This window comes from Triturus cristatus, chromosome 12 (genome assembly GCF_964204655.1).
Source record: "Triturus cristatus chromosome 12, aTriCri1.1, whole genome shotgun sequence".
In the NCBI taxonomy this organism is placed as follows: Eukaryota; Metazoa; Chordata; class Amphibia; order Caudata; family Salamandridae; genus Triturus; species Triturus cristatus.
Window position 1 is genome coordinate 63497416 of NC_140595.1, and position 17300 is coordinate 63514715.

Consider the following 17300-nt stretch of genomic DNA (forward strand, 5'->3'; position numbering starts at 1 on the left):
AAGATTCCAAAAATGTCCACTATGAGGTAATACGGACCAGTGAGTTTTCTTTTAGTTTGTAACACCTACACTGCCAGCCCCTTATTGCACTTTAACAGGTCCTGTCCCAGTCAAGGAGTGGGCTGGAGATCAAGTACAGTCTAGATAAGGTAATCTCATGTTTTAACCTTCAATAATTCCACTTACGAGATTTTCCCTAGATTTATTGAAGCTAAAATGTTCCGGGTTCTCAGTCAAAGTGTTCACATCTGCTTCTTATGCCAGTGTTTCGATACTGGATGGAAACCGTCCACGGCTTCATCCAAACAAGCGTTTGCTGTGATTCTGTCTGAAGACCAGTGCCAATATATGTACTTCATTCATTTATTCATTGAGAAAGGGTCGTAGAAGAGTAAGAAAGGTTTATTTTGAACTGTATATTCCAGTCATTAGTTGTTCTCTTTTTTAGGGTTTGTTAATGAGTGGTTTTAGATCTCTTAAGTTGAAAACCTTCTCATAAATAATTCAACAATATGGAGCACTAATTATGCCAGCTGCATGCATCACGGATAGCTTCTTTTGACCCTCTAATGCAGCACTACATGAAACGAGTGCACTATTGGCCGGACAGGTTTTGAAATGAGAAGCAATGAAAAGAGGCAGAGCACAGACATCCAACTTTGAAATAAAAAGGTTCATGATAACAAATGGTGGAGATCTGTCACCGATGGTGTGGGGGTGCATGTGTGAAATAGTTCATTTGTTTGTAATAAGGGCATCCAACATAGGGTGAGGAGGGCTAGATTATCAAGAGATCCACATAATATTAGCGAACATAACCATATTTCAAATCCAACAAATTTTCACGATCACGGATTACCTTGAAACCTGGCATGGACCCACACTTGATTACCCTGGATTAAAATCAATTAAACACTTATCGTAAGAGTAGGTGTACATACTGTATGCGCACCACTAAACCATACCACTAACCTTTAATAGCAGCTTTAAGGGTGAAAGCCAGGCCTCAGTTGCACCGTCTGCATCACTAGACCTTTGACCCAGCCACCTCGCCAGGAGTCACATCACCCATCATTTGCCTCAACCACACGATTTGAAGTCATATGACCTGTGACATCACAGGAAGTGGCCTAAGAGTTTGTGGGTTGCTTCTAGCCGCCAAGACAGTCCAAAAGACTGCGTGGGGGCCTGCTGAGCTTAAGAAACATATGGCCACGCAGTTGGCGCTATAAAAGCAAGTTAGCAAATGTTTCAGCTTCCCTGCTTTCATCAAAAACATGTTCCCAACCTACTTTCTGGCTGTATCTCTGCTTTAACCATTAGACACGGCCTCTTGGCCACAACTATTAGCAAAACAGTGCACCGTTACACCTCTCTTTCCAAATACCACAACCATAATCTGAGACACACACAACATTTCGTTTTCACTGGGCGGCTCCTGACCGACCTACTGGCTTTCGCTAACGCTTTCTTTATGTGCCACAGTATTTAGTTATTTTTGGTGATAGGTAAAAGAGAAAAAAAAAACAGTTTTCCTCAAGAATAGCACTGCTGGCATTCGAAGGTGGGGTTGATGAGCAGGCGGCTTTCCAGCAGCCCCAGCCCTCCTAGACATCTCTCGGGCCCCGTTGCCCCTCCCAGAGTGCATTCCAAGGGTACCGTCTCCCCCCTGCCTCCAGTCCCCCTCCGGCGTCCCTGCAGGGCCCTTCCCCGATAGTGCTTTCCGTTAGAACCCTCCCCTGATAAGGACGTGTTTTCAAGCCCCAGCGCGCGCCTCATGTCAAAGGGGCCTTGTTTGCAGCGACGTGTCCCCCACAAGAGTCTAATCTTTCACAGGCGGCTTCAAACAAGCCCTGCGCGCGAAATCTGCACAAACAGCAGCCCGTTCGTAACCAGCGCCGACAAAGCCAATAGGAACATGTCTTTTACATATGGTTTGCTGAAGATGCGGACTGTATGACACACAGCTGGTCGTTGTGTTAATAATGACTGCCTATGGAAGCCGTTTGTTTGATGCTGGTGCGTCTGCTGGCCCGTGTGCAGTGGGGCAGCCCCTCTGTGCCAGTGCATCCATCTGTTTGGCCTATGAACACAAGACGCATGTTTGCTCTCGGGCCTGGGGGGTGGGGGGGGGGGGGGGCGGCGGCTGTTGGAGTTTTTCACTGAATGCAAGTACAGGACACATGGCCTAGACTAGGCGAACCATACCATCACCACTCCCACATTTTTGACTAATTTTTTTAATATAATTTTGTCATCAAATTATCACCATACTTTGCACTGCTGGAGAACCTTCTTTTACCCATGTGACTGACTCTGCCCGTAGGAATAAAAGTGTTCACGTGTGCTTACGAAGTGCAAAAGTCAACCCCGCGGGCTTTGCTGTTTCATGTTTATACGGCGCGCGCTAAACTCTTCAGCATCACACCCGGTGGCGGTCGCTCGCACGCCCGGCCGGCCGGTAGGGGGTGCTCGCGCTCTCTTCTCATTCTACACACAAGGTAGCGCCAAAATCAAACGCGAGTTCGCACTCTTCGCCACAAACACGACACACACCAGTTCAGCCTCAAGGAGGGAGTAGCAGGAGGGAGTAGCGTGCTTCTCGGCCTCACAGACGTGTGAATTCGCAGAAGTAAAAGAGGAGCCTGTGCATTTCAGCCCTCGGCGCTGCCGGTTCAAGGAAGCACGGTGCACAGCGCACCCTACTAAATGCGCAACCATACACCACCAGCGGGTAGTGTGCGCCGACTCCTCGTTAGCCCCCCCCATGCCACCCCCGCTAGGATGGTGGGCCCCTAAGCGCTGCTCCACAACAGTTATTTCTAACACACAGATGACAGGACAAACCTTTTGTGAAGACTCCAGGGCAGCTGCTTTGAGGCTGTGCGGGGACATGTTCCCTATTAGCGAGTTCTTAAAATATGTTTATCCAGTAGCGGCTGCTACCGGACCCGGGTGGTGCGGGGAAGAAAAAAAGGGGGAAAACCCCACTCACCTTTACCGGTCAGACGCTTCTCCTCGGTCCTCGTCATCCAACCACCAGCAGGAAGAATCCAGCTCCCAGGCTCCCCTCAGCCAATCACAACGTTGCAATGCAGCGCTGTGATTGGTCAGAGCGCCTCTCAAACGGGAACAAGGAGCCTGCGCACCTTCCTCATCATTAGGGAAGATGCAAAGTGCGCAGTACTGTTTGGCCGGCCCAAGAGAGCCGGCCAAGCAATCCACTACCCCCCTCTCCTGTGGCCAACCCCACCCTGCGTAAGCCACTGACGACAATAGGAAAACTAAACTGATAATAACGATACCTTATTATCTTTCAATTTTTCCTTTTGTTCAGCGAGTGTCAACGCTCCTTCGCCTTAGAGGAGGAGCCACCACTATTAAATATCACTCCCACTTGTGTCATTTGGAGTCAAGATATCATGCCTGCAGGATGAGGACACCACTTTTCTATTTCAGGTTCTGTAGCACATCTGCAAACAGTGGGGTTTCGCGGAACAGGTGAATGAAGGAGGCATGTTCCTTCCACACAGTGTTGTTAAAACATGGAAAACTATTATTGTAAAGCAACGCACCACATGCTGTGGAGGCAGCCTCACAGGTGCATGGATTGGACTGGATGGCCATAGAGGTCCCTAGGGCAGGCCACTCGCCACAGATTTATTTCATCTTTGTTTTTAATAAAACTTTTTTTTTTTTAACTATTCAAATGCTTTGGAGTCAATAGATACGAAATAAAGCAATAGCAATGAGTAAAAATATAGGGAAGTGAAAATAACATCAAACATAGGATAAACCATATATTAAAATAACCTACATCAGGAGCTTATTAACATAAGATTAAGGGATTTATGGATACAATAACTACTGAGTGAGATTCAATCCATGAGTAAGTTACTGCAGTGTGAGTTATACCCTTTATAGTTCGTCAAGTCTTAAATGCTTTTCTAATATGGAGGTCAAACGTTCATAAAACAGGTTCTGTAAGACACAGAGTTCCATACTGTCAGTATGATAACAGAACGCTCTCCGGCCACCTTGTGTTACTTTCCTGCGCTGAGCAGTAAAGAGGGGTTTTGTATCTTCCTGGCAAAGCGGTCTGTCCAATTTGTGCATTGTTAAATTTCGCCCCTGCGCTGAAACTTTGTTTTAATTTTAGTATGGCATGGGTCTAGCTCAAAAGGAGGAGCACAGCCATTTACACAAAACATCTGCACTGAGGCATATCCTACTTTTGCTCATGTGGTCAAACCAGGATCAGAACGCAGGTCTTCAGGTTCCAGTATAAACAATTTGGCGCCAGAGCACATCACTAAAAATTGTGCAATTAGCACACATTTATAGAGCATTTCGGGTAATGTAAGTGGGTGTATATTTGTTGATGTACAACACCTCCCTCCAAAACAAACATACACTCATGGGATTATTATGGTGTAAATCACCGAGGCTCATGTAAATGTTAAGGACACACTGCACTGTGAATACTACAGAAATATCCTCCTGCGCCCTATGAAAGGGGTCACTGAACTATATTCATGCAAGTTTTCTTGTTTCACAAAGCTACAACGTATTTTAAATTCAGTACTATATGAAACTTACTGAACTCAATATTTTATGAAACTTTTACCTATTTGCCCGCATGTACAGATGTACGTACAGATCTCAGTCAGTGGAGAGGGAAATGATCGTGGAAAGGAAGGGAATTCATCAACAGGCGAACAAACAGCAAGGAGGAGGGAAGTCACAGAGGGGAAGAAGGAGAGACAAAGGGACAGATGCACAAAGAATTTAGTTTACAATTACTGTTGAGTACTCCGGGATTACTACTATATGAGTAAGACGGGAGTACACATTGCTTATACTTAGAATTTAGTAGTAAGCCAAGAGTACATCAAACCTACTCATGGCAAAGGGTTTGTCAGTAGGGACCACCCAACTGGGGTTGGGAGGAGAAGAAACCCTCCTTTCATTTACTAGTACCATATGACCTCAATGGTTAAGCCTTTTCACACGCTTTGACCTATGAACAGAAGAGATCGGCATAGATAACACAATGGAGAGGGTGTGGCCCAGCAGGGTAGCCAGGCTGAAAGTCTCTGCTATTCTTTCAAAACCCTGTGCTGCAGGCCTGGGTGATCATGTATCCAGGATCCAAAGGCTAGTAGTCAATCTGCATGAGCTGGACTGTATGACAAGCACCGGCACTTCAGATTTTTTAATATGGCCACAAACAATCTTTTAGAGAGTGATAAGTATATATACTGCTGATGTTGCTCATCAAGACGTTCATCTTCAGTCTAGGGTGCTGAACAATATATGGTATCAACTGTTCAGACATAAATGCAACCCAAGTCCTAAAAAACAGTCTCCACAGTAATACTGCATGACCCTATTAAAGTGCTTGGGTACCACAGGGTCCCTTCCCCAACATTCAGGTGGACTTCGCTTACATGTCCCCGGTGAATGGATTAAAATACTTGCTAGTATGTGTGGATCCATTTTCAAAGTGGGTGGAGGCGTCCCCACAAGGATTCATGATGCTGCAACAGTTATGCAGCAATTGATGAAAGATGTTATCCTCAGGTTTGACGTCCCTCAAAAGCATAACTAGGGACCGTGGGGGTGAGTTTGTGGCTGCAGTTGTGTAAAAGATGTGTGAATGTTTGTGAATAGAATAGAGTGCCCCATACCAACCCCAAAGTTCAGACCAGGTGGGAAGAATTAATTCCACTATTAAAACAGATTGGCAAAGGCCAACAGGTCTTAAAGGGCCTGACACCCTGCCTTTAGTGGGGCATGCCACAAGAGCAATACCATCCAGAACAACTCTTGTCCACAAGAGGTTCTGAAGGGGTGGCCAATGGTAGCGGGGGTGCGGTTGCCTCTTACAGCATTCCAAGCAGCAATGCTGTGGGCAAATAAGAACATTTCTGATTATACTGTACAATTATCAGCTGTCTTGTGGCACCATCATCTCTATGTGAAAGAGGCTTGCCCCATCTGTCCTCTGAGCCAACCCACCCCTTTAAAAATAGTGACATGGTCATGGTGAGAAAAATCAAAGATGTTTCTGTTAGTTCCACGTGGACTGGGCCACACCTCATGCTCCTGGGGACACCGACAGCGGTCAAGGTGGAAGGTCGTCCTGAGTGGATTCATGGGACAAGTTTCTTATCAGCACCAACACCACCTGAGATGGAGGCCCCAGCAAATGATAAGCATCTGTTGCCTGATGAAGTCCCTTTGTCTTGTGTCACCAGAACAGTGACACCAACGGATGCTGCCGAGTGAAGAACAACAAAGTCTCAAAGAAAGGTGATAGTCGGCACCTGCAGAAAAACAGATTGAAGAGGACACCACAGGGCAGGTCCAGGAAAACGCCCCTGAACAAGACTGCAGACCAGGATGAGAAACAGATGACAGCACAACACATGCCTTTGCTTCAGTGACACCTAGAGAAAGTGTCCCAGGACGGAGTTGCTAAAAGACACTATCGTTATACATATTTAATTTTTTTTTAAATGTCATATCTATATTTGCCACTTTTTGCTATAATGCACACCAGGAGCACATCATCTTTTTAAGCTTATTATTTCTGTTTGGGCTACCTATATTGTATATATTACAGCCCCTAGCTGACCAACCCCTCATCACAGTACATGAGAAAGTTGCCCATGTTTCATGCCTAGTTGATTTGTAGACAGTTATCAAGACACCCCCAGCAAAACTGCAAATAGAGTTTCCTTGCAGCTGCCGGCTCAATGTTGTCCATGAAGTGCTCCAACCTAGAAGTATCTTTCCATGGAGGAAAGCCGAAGTTAGAGTTCCTCCTTGTGGCTGGGCGTGCAATAAATTTAGCTTATATTGCCAATAGGCGATTTTTATTTGGCCCTTAGATATTTCACCGGACTCTAGGGGGACATCCCACAATTCCCAGAGGCCAATGTGTGACAAGGTAACCCTAACACATTTGAGCCAAGGGATATCAGTTGCATCTATATTGCATACAATCTCCTGCAAACCTGCCTGATAAGAGACTAGCTCAGGTGTAGACCAGAAACTCTTCCAATATAAAATGGACTTTAGGCCACCAACGTCTGTTAAGTTTTTTTTGCCCCATGTGTAGCCTTAAGGGAAGCATCGGGGTACTGATGGAACGCCATATTCATTCTCACAAAAAACGAATTTCAACACTCCCAAGGGGAGACATGTCCCTATTCTCCCAGAGCTCTGCTCCATAAAGAGCTGAGCCAAGTGCTTGATGGTTGAAAACTTGGAATACCGAAGAAATAGGTCGGAAAGGAGAGCCTTTATGTATTTTTAAAATTCCCCCTGAGGTTTGCTCAAGCCTTAGCCTGCTCCTAGTTCCTAGTTCCGCTCCAGGTGAGACCCTCTAAGGACAGAATTAGAATGTGTGGTACTACAGGGATTGAGTACCTTAAATTTAATTTTGGTAATATTTATGTCTAGGCCTCCAAGGATACAAAAAATATCAAATCTGTCCAAGATCTCCAGTCGGCCCATGGGGGACTTTGGAATAAGCAGTGTATCTATCGTCTGCAAACATCAAAGCTGGTATCCTGGTGTTTGCAAGGAACCGAGCATCGGAACCTCCACAGTCTACAAAAGTTGCTAGATCATGGATATACAGGGAAAAGAGGATTGGGGCAAGGACACATCCCTGCCTCACCCCCCTTTGGACAGGAAAAGGCTCAGTCAATTCACCCGTCTGACCACATCTCACTTGGGCAAAGTTGTTTTCATGTAGGAACTTGATCATGAGCAACAAATATTGCGGTACCCCCAGTTCATCTAGCACCTGCCATAGCTTGGGGGCGGGGAACTTAATCAAAAGCTCATCTAAGGTCAACAAATGCAATATAAAGCTATCCCCGCCCCAATAAAACATATTTCCAATAAAGGAGCTGAAACCGGAGCACCTGATCCAATGTGCTAATCCGTTCTCAGAACCCTGCATGCAACGGTGAAAGTATGTGAGACACAGTTATCCACTCTAGGAGCCTATTCAACACAACCCTAGCAAAAAGTTGTGTGTGCAGTCAATTAGGCCAATAGGCCTATAATTGGCTGGGCTATCCCGAGCGTACTTTTTAAAAATAGGCATGATCTCGGCTCCAAGCCAAGTTGGGGGGATAGGGGCTCCTCTCATTATAGTACTAAAAACCAGAGAAAAGTAGGTCCCCCCCTCACACACCAAGAAAGAGATCTCCAGGTACCTTGTCCAATCCCAGAGCATTTTGGGAAACTATTTTATCAATTGCCACAATAACTTCTTTATCTATGACAACTAAACAATGAAGAGTCGCCGATAGTGGCACGTGGGGCCACGTCAGTACTAATCTCTTCGGTAACACTGCTGCAAGGAATGGAGGGTACATCAACAAGTTGTAAACTACAATCTTGGGGAGAATACAAGCTAGAGAAGTGTGCAACCCAAGTTGCCATGGGTGTGTGATTTTCAATCAGGGGGGGGGGGGGGTTTACCATCCAATATTCTGGTAGCAATTAGGCTCCAAATGGAGCAGGAATCCCTCCTTCTTGCTACAGCCAGCAGATGTGCCCACTTCATCTTTTCCCAATCTCTCTTGGCCTCAGTAATGCAACCTTTGTAGAACGCTCTAGCCCCCTTTATCATAGACCGGTCTTACACCCTTATGGCCACTGTCAGTGCTACTTTAGCCGATCTGCACTGTTGGTTATGCCAGATAGTGGGTTTAGCCCTTCTACACAAGTGGCAAGACTCTACATTTAAAAAAATTCTCATAATTTGCTAAACAATTGGCAATAAAGTGGGGTAGTAGATCAAGTCTCCTGAAACAATTATATATCATTGAAATGAATAAAATTATACCACTGCGGATTAGCAAATTTAGAAGGTAATCCTGCAAAGTTCCAGGAGACCAATTTGAAGGGGGGGGGGGGGGGGGGGGAGGAGACAGAAAGCATATTTACAACAACAATAGCAGTAGTAGATCGGGACACATGATAATCTTCTTCCTGATCACCAAGTCAATCAACATCTGCCAGAACTTCAAATTGATTGTAGACCGCAACTGTGAAGAATGATGAAGATGACAATAGGGTGGAGGCCGCAGATGGATAGTTAATGGGCTTAAATATGGGCAAAGTTGGTTTATAGAAGTAGCTCAAAGGGAGTAGTATGATCTTAGTAACAACCGATTGATTCCCTGCCTGCCTGAAAAGCAATTGCTTAACCAGGGGAGGTGATTTAAAATATATTATTATTACACAGTCACCTTGCCGGTCCACAGGTCCAGAGCCAATCCAGCTCACCCTTCTGTCAGCAGGATGTTGCTTTTCAACTTGAGGGGAAAGTTCCTTTGCCAAGTTAGCCAGTGTAGAGATTTATTCAGGAGATCGTTGTGCAACTCTTGCTGGTCCTTTCGCAGTAGAGGCACTCCTAGGACAGGATGCTAGGGGTAAGTTGATCACTGGCTGCTTGGTGGTTTGAGCTAAACCCCCCGCTGGATCTATTCCTCGTCAATCACGAGACTCCAAAGGATCCCTTTTGCGGTATCTACTTTGATTTTGGGTAAGATCATCACCCATTGATGGAGAAATCACTGGAATGTGACTTGAGGCCTTACAGTAGGACCAGCCCGTGCAGTAACAGATGAACTAAGGGACTACTGGCCCGTCTTTGGCCCACGGATATGTTGGCACTGTTGTAGCGGTAAGGTGTGGACATGCTCTGGCCCCTGAATGATTGAGGGCCTGGAGTAGACGTTCCACGCATCAAGCCGTGCAATAATCTGTGATACGACTGCCTGCAGTACATCTTTAAATTTTACAAAACAATCCTCCAATAACTGTACCCCTTCTTAAAATTGTATTGGGGGTATCATCTTCCCCTACCAAAGGATTAAGCTGGTCACAAATAGGGCCTACAATTGGGGAAGGATTTGATATTAAATCTTCCGTCTGCATAGAAAAATTCCCTTTGGCTAAATTTAAGCAGCTGTATTGAGCGTTTGATGACTGGCATGGGACTGGAACTGGAAACTGTCTTTTTCTTGGACAGGGACGGCAACTGTGCCGAAGAGTCCAGTGAATTTACTTCAACAGGTGAAGCCTGGTCTGTCGCAACAGAAGGTTGGACAAGGCATAAGGATGAGTTAATCGAATTGAGGGAGATTCTTCGCTCAGTAAGGTCTATTTCACTACTGATTACACTCGCCGCCCACTGAAGCATTTTATCGATTGACGTTGAAGTAAAGTGGGGTGTAGGCAGGTGCAAATAACCGAACACAAAAAAACGGAAACTGGGGGTCTAGTAACAACAGCACGAAAGTGATGAGCAAGAAGGAGCCAAAGTGCACTAAACCAACACTAACCATGAGCAGAGCATGGATAACCATCAATAGTGCTCAGCGAGTCGAGCAAATAGTGAGAGAAAGATGACCCTCATGATCATTAATCTCATTTGGTGATCCAACTATTGTCAGAGATATATCCCTTGATCATGGGGATTGTCTCGCAAGTTAGAAGCTCTGTTTTTGATTGTACATTTCAGTGTCGCGACAATTGATTTACAAGACCATTCTAGCGATATATTACTAACTAAGTCTCTCGCTATTCTGATATGGGACTCTATCCATCTAATTACGATTTACTTCGATACCATAGATATCACTATACTAGATACACAGTGATACCTATTGGAATTATACTTTCCATACAGTCCCAAATATACAAATGCGGACAGGCGACCATGGGAGCCATCATCTCCTCTGCTCGATTCTTTTCTATCTGCACACCTAGACATCGATGGAACTACATTTCCCAAGTCTGTCGACATCATTTTGTAGTTCTTAGGAGCCAATGACGTGTTGGGTGCCTCGAGCGAATCGAGAGTTTTTGTTTGGCAAATGGTTACAGCTACGATCAGCTATTTACCCATTAGATACTGTTTGGTTGTGGATGTAGCGTCTTACATATATATATATATATATATATATATATATATATATAAATGCCACTCATATTGTACACATGCCGACATCGATAAACTACAGTTCCCAGCGAGGATGACGCTATTTTGTAGTTTTTGGTAGACGCGACGTCGACGTAACGGCGAGTCACCTGCAGGGGCGGGTCCTAGAGTGTCAATGGGCTTCAGCTGTGTTGGACACGACTTTTTAAACGCCCGTACCATGTCCGTCGCTGCCTCCCATCCAGCTCGTTTTAGCCTCGGGGCAACGACGGACAGGTAAGCGCTCTTGTTTTGGCCGAAATTAACTTTAAAATAAATGTTGCTTTTGGGGATTGCCGACACGTGTCTTGTCGAGCGTGGAGCTCTTAATAACGGGCCCCACGAGTCCGTGCAAACATTACAGTCAAAGTTTGGTGACTGTCATCAGAGCGCGGCCGTCTTCTTTGAGACCTAGTTTTTGTAACTATGATTGAGGTTTACCTGGCGTTTCTTAGTGGGTGCAGGGGGTGAAGTCCTGTTTGATAGAGAATAGTGATGCAACTCTATTCTGTATGTTTAGCCAGTACCACATTACGGAATACGAGAAGACTTCTCTCGAACCCAGAATACTTGAAAGTATTTTCAAATAATTTCTTTTAAAATAATTAAAAAATTATAAAATATTCAAAATCATAACAAACAGTAAAAAAGTGCAAAACTCAGTAAAAATGTTGTTTTTGTTGTGATTTTTTGTCACCCTTGATATAGAGCGGGGCCTCTTACACACGAGCATGGTGCCCGGGTAGGTGAGGTATAATCCCAGATTACGTGGGGTAAGCAATGTTCTCATGCTTTATCATTAATGCAAAGTAGGACTCTTGCCTTAATTTACAGCACGTTTTTGATTGGTTTGGATGGTTGCACATGGTGCATTAATTGTTTTATTTTCTAGGTGATGACTGCACCCTTTGATCTAGAGGATTTAGATTACTGAAGGTTGTATTTATCTCTTTTTTCAACCTTATATATGTTAGTCACATTTCACACTTATCAATGTGTCTTTTTGCAGTAGCTTGTGTTTGTGCAACATAGGTCCTGACGAAAGCCGGAGGCAGGTAAACCCTGCTGGCTGAAACATGTTGACCTTAACATAGCAGTTACTTGTCAGCACTGCTATAACTTTGTTACACCCTTTTAATCAAGGTGTGTAGATTGCTTGGAATATTGAGAACTATCCCTTCTACATAACCTTTTTTAGCTTTCACCAACTCTTTTTTTGCACTGCACTTCATAGGATATTTTCCTCTTTCGGTATCCTTCACACCTGGTGTGCTGCTGGTCAATATTTACTAGCCAGCTTGAGCAACAGAGCTTCTAACTTGCGAGACAATCCCCATGATCAAGGGATATATCTCTGCCAATAGTTGGATCACCAAATGAGATTAATGATCATGAGAGTCATCTTTCTCTCACTATTTGCTCGAATCGCTGAGCACTATTGATGGTTATCCATGCTCTGCTCATGGTTAGTGTTGGTTTAGTGCACTTTGGCTCCTTCTTGCTCATCACTTTTGTGCTGTTTTGTTACTAGACCCCCAGTTTCCGTTTTTTTGTGTTCAGTTTAGTATTAGGGGATTGGAACTTGGGCAGGTCTATAAATATTGTTTTCCCTTAGACCCACTGTTCACCAGATTTATTGATGAGGTGCAAATAACCGCCAACCTTCTTTTTCCCCATAGTATTATGATGTACCTGCCACAAATGAAGTAAATGATAACTGGGGGATATAAAATAGTACAGGTAAAGATAAAAACCAGGCATAACTCTAGAAAGACGCCCAGAGGGGGTGCTCCAGCCCTGTCTCGGTTTTGACCAGCGCAGCAGGATGCCTCTGACTTGGTTTATGGCGTTCTGGTGCCTGAACAGGATATTACAGCCCCCCTCCTGGCCGAGAATGCCAGGAAATGTGCCCCCCCAGGTGTAGGCAGCTGGTACAGGTGTCCTGCGAAGTTAGTGCAGAGTCCGGTTTCTGGTCCCAAAAGTATGTCTTACTTGTTACAAGGGGCAAACTGTAGGGAATGTGGCAGAGTCACCAGTTTTGGACCCCAAACTAATGTTGGTGTTACAGGTCGGCAGTTGTGCCCATGCAGACAGATGAGGATCCGGTCAGTCGGTAGAGGAAGGCAGGTCAGGCAGAATGACGGCAGTCTCCAGGGCCCCAAGCAGGCTGGGCCGCAGGATCCACAGTGCCGCTACAGCACAGGCCTCAGGAGCCAGCACACGTCAATCTGGTCAGGTAACCCCGTACCGGGACGAAAGGGCCGCATGAAGAGGTGAGGGGGCCATTGCCACTCAAGGCTGGGAAGCCTAGCCAGAAGCCACAGTGTACTGCTGGAAGGCCGGCAGGAGAGGAAGTCGGAAGGGGCACAGATAAGCTATATGTCAAGGGCCATTAAATCAAAAATGTCCTTGTGTGCTTCCTCTACTTGCTGTTGTACTCTAAGATATCAGTGTGCTAGCTAGAATCTTAACTGGAAAATGAAAGGATGCCTTTTCTACGCAATTGTTGCACCATGGAGCAATAACACTGAAGGCAACACAAACCTACAACAATGCCAAGAAGTGCAAGAAATGAAACTTTTTAACCATCCAGTTGGTAGCCAAGACCACAGCCAGGACCAATCCATGGGGTCTGTGACATTCTCTGCTCCATTAAATACGTTAACTACGTGCTTTATTTGGGCAACATCCATTGCAATGTGGCTGCTTCTGTTGACATATTAACAGCAGAATTATTTTCCATCTGCAACTCTTGAAGTGCATTCCCAGTTGCATGAAATGCAATATCCAATTCAGTAGAAATGTTAATAAGGCCTGACTCTAAGTCCTATACACCATATCCAAGGAGAAATGTACACTTTAGCTTTAAAAAAAAAAATAGACATTTTCTCGTCTCCAAAATAGGTGTATGTCTCTTATACCTATGAGCGAAACTCCCCACATGTAATGGCTCATGTGCTGCAACATGCTGTCCTACTGAAATGTTGGGGGTAAGATAAGTGATGGCACGCATACCTTCCCAATGACGAGAAGCACCTTGTACGTCCGTGCCACAAATGAAATCAATACCTCCCTGTAACTGTGTGGCTAATGTGTAATATTTGCTAGAAGAAAGGCCTACCCCACCAGGGAAAGTGCTTTGAAATCCATCAAACCATTTGCAATTAATCCAGGTGGCGTTGATATGGTATTCAACAAAAGGGGGACACTGTTCCAAGGTAAGTAGTGCAAGTATTCACTATCTTACTCCAGGGAGAGAGGAATAAGAAAAGGAGGTTTCCTAGGTCTGGGACTCGGTGGGGAAGAGCAAGTCTTGTCTCTTGTAGCTCTCACACAACCCAAAGAATGTCATGCTTCATCATCGGGCAGTTGCTCCTCGTCGGGCCGGCGCTGCAATGCCCTACGGGTCCCCCGAAGAGTCACTTTGTCGGAGGTCTTTTGAGAACTGCCGTTTGGTGCATGTGGGTGTGTGGAGTGAATCCTATGTGGAGGGTGGCAAAGTGCGTGCAAAGCGATAAAACTGTCTAAGGGTTGCCAGAAAAGATACTTTAATGTGGTGGTACCCTTGGTAGAGTAAAAAACCCGTAGGTTGAGAGTTACCCCTGAAGGCGTAATGTGCCCAGGTAACTATGAGGTCGACATGTTTCACGCCTCTATGGTCTTAAAGATCCCTGGCTTTCATTAGGTCTAGAATAAACTGTGAAAGTAGTGTGGTGCACGTGAAAAATAATACTAAAAGAGGGGTAGAATTAACCCTCTGGACGATCAGTAGGGGCCATAAACTTAAGAGTCTTATAGTTAAGGCTGCAACTAAATAGTTGAGTCCAATCCTGATCGTGACCTAATAGAGGAAGGAGAAGTACTCCATAGGTTATTGGCGTAGGGTGCCCGCACCTTACCCGGATATTAGCTCGGGTGTCGGCTCCTGTAGACCTGCCCAGTCCCGACGCCTGCCTGGAACGCTTGATTGGGTATCATTTGCCTTTGGTGCCAGGTAAGAACAGCAAGCTGACCATAAGGGATATTCTAATATCTTAGAGATCACACGTGGTATAATAGCATAATCATGCTCTCTTGCTATTAGTGGGTCATATAAAAGACCATCAGTTGTTGCCAACAGCGTTACTTCTTCTAAAGTGATGTTCCAATAACATAATGTGGGGTCCCTACCCCTCCTCTTTTACAGCCAGGTGGGGAGCTGAATCGAGGCTTTTTTTCTCAACAATGAGCTCTTTGTCTCTTAACGAATGAAACAATAGAGCACGTTTTATTTTTCTATTCGGCGTATCAAGGCCCCAGAAATGTGTATATCCGACCAATGTGTTGTAACCTAAGGTACAGGACGAGTAGGGCAGCCCTGAGAACCATGAAGTGTGACTCCAGTCAGTATGTAGTATTTGAAGTTTCACGGTTTCTGTTGGCTATGTAGAGAATCAGGCAATCTTATATGAAACGATTTATTGCCTAGTGTTATTTGTGACTTAGATTAGATCAGTAGAAGTCCCCACCGCATGTTTTGTTTTATATACTTTTTAATATGGATTTTAATGATGTATCTATGACAAATTGTATTAATTCATTTTTTTTATGTCTTAACTGTATTGACGTTTTACTTTATTCGGCAACATACCATTAAAGTTATTGATTGTGATTGAACTGTTATATCATTATGCCTACGCCTAACTGTTGAGATATATATATATATATATATATATATATATATATATATATATATATATATATATGAACATTTAGTTTTCGCTTTACGGCCCTGGTATTTTGCACTTACAAACAGTGACTTTCTCTCGGAGGACATTTTGGCCTAGCTTTATTGTTATTCGCCATGATGAATTATGGGAACAGTAGTCCCGTTTGCATATAGGCACGCGCTGGGTGTGTTGACATTTATGTCTTATATATCGCTAACTATTTATAGTTACATCCCGGTGCTTCAGTGCGAGCATTTGGGCCTCGGTGAACCCAGGTGCAACTTTTTCAGCAATTGCAAGCAGGGACCAACGGACATGTGTCAGAGAGGTCCAAAGGTCCTTTTACCAGAAGGTCAACAGCAAGTGCGGCAAAACTATTTGAATTTAAAGTGGTGCCATGTCGAGAAAAAAATGTTTTATACAGCAGGGTCGTTTGTATTAAATTTCAGTTTTTTTTTTTATATATTATGTGTTGGATGAATAGGCGATGCATACGAGTGAAGGGCGCCATATTTACAAAATGTTCCCACTTAGTGGAAGTTATTTTCAACTTTTAAGAGCACTTTCCATCACCCATGCTCTCAAAATGTATGGTAAAAAACATGCAGGCAATATACAAGTATTAAGACTTGATGTTTTTACCTTTGTAACATTGGAGCATTCTGCATAGGGTATTCATTGTTGTAAAGTGCTTGCAAGTATTTCTTCCATATTTATTACGACCTAATGTGGGATGGACTATATATACGTACGCTGTAATGGCGCCTTTTCGATTGAGAAAGACTCCTGCGGAGTCGAAACGCGTCTCTCGTAATCCTGGGTTGAGGGTGACCTGATTCATTAAAAAGAAGCCTTAATCCTACACTCCTGCGTCCGTGCCTTCTTCGTTGGATTTGCGTCTGAGGGAGCTGGATTGTGATGTGTGTGTATGCATGCATATATATATCAATAAATATTAATGTGTATGCATATATTTTATTATCGTTGGGTAATGCCCTGAAAAGCTGTGCATTTTACTTTTCTATTTTTAGTATTATATTCCATACCGTATATATTATTACACTGCTGAGGGAGCTTCCCGCTCAAAGAGGATGAATTGATGGGAAAAAAAGATATATGCATCTATATGTATGCAGCGATTTCCAGTTGTCATGCGCACCTGCCCAATCCACTGAGCTCTCTTGCCTCCCACTACAAGGGCTGCCGCTCCAAGCCCTCCGCAGCTCACTCCCCCCATTCATGCTCATTTCCCAGGCCGGGACCAGAGCTCTCACTCCTGGTGACTGCCTCCCTCTCTCATGTCCAGCTTGGCCCAATTATCCCATAGAAACTTCGACTGTCTGTTCTGCTTCTCCCACGCTAGGCCAGCTAATTATAACTTCACAACGAGGCAGAGGAAGCCCGACTCCCTTCCCCTCGACAGCCCTCTCTCTGTGCACGAGTTATGTTCTAGATAAGAAATGTTTTCCCTTCCCTTTTATGCTTTTTCTGTATTTCTGTATGGATGGTAATATTTGGCTCTGTGCCTTCTTATTTCTGTATACAAGGCTCTTCTTACACTTGACCATTAGAGGAAG

At 44.5% G+C, this 17300-nt stretch overlaps 1 protein-coding gene across 1 annotated transcript in view; it reads right to left on the reverse strand.

The window, feature by feature from the left end:
- The window catches only part of PLEKHJ1 (pleckstrin homology domain containing J1), a 55861-nt gene that overhangs the window by 13125 nt on the left and 25436 nt on the right, over positions 1-17300 (reverse strand). The gene's annotated exons all lie outside the window — the stretch shown is intronic.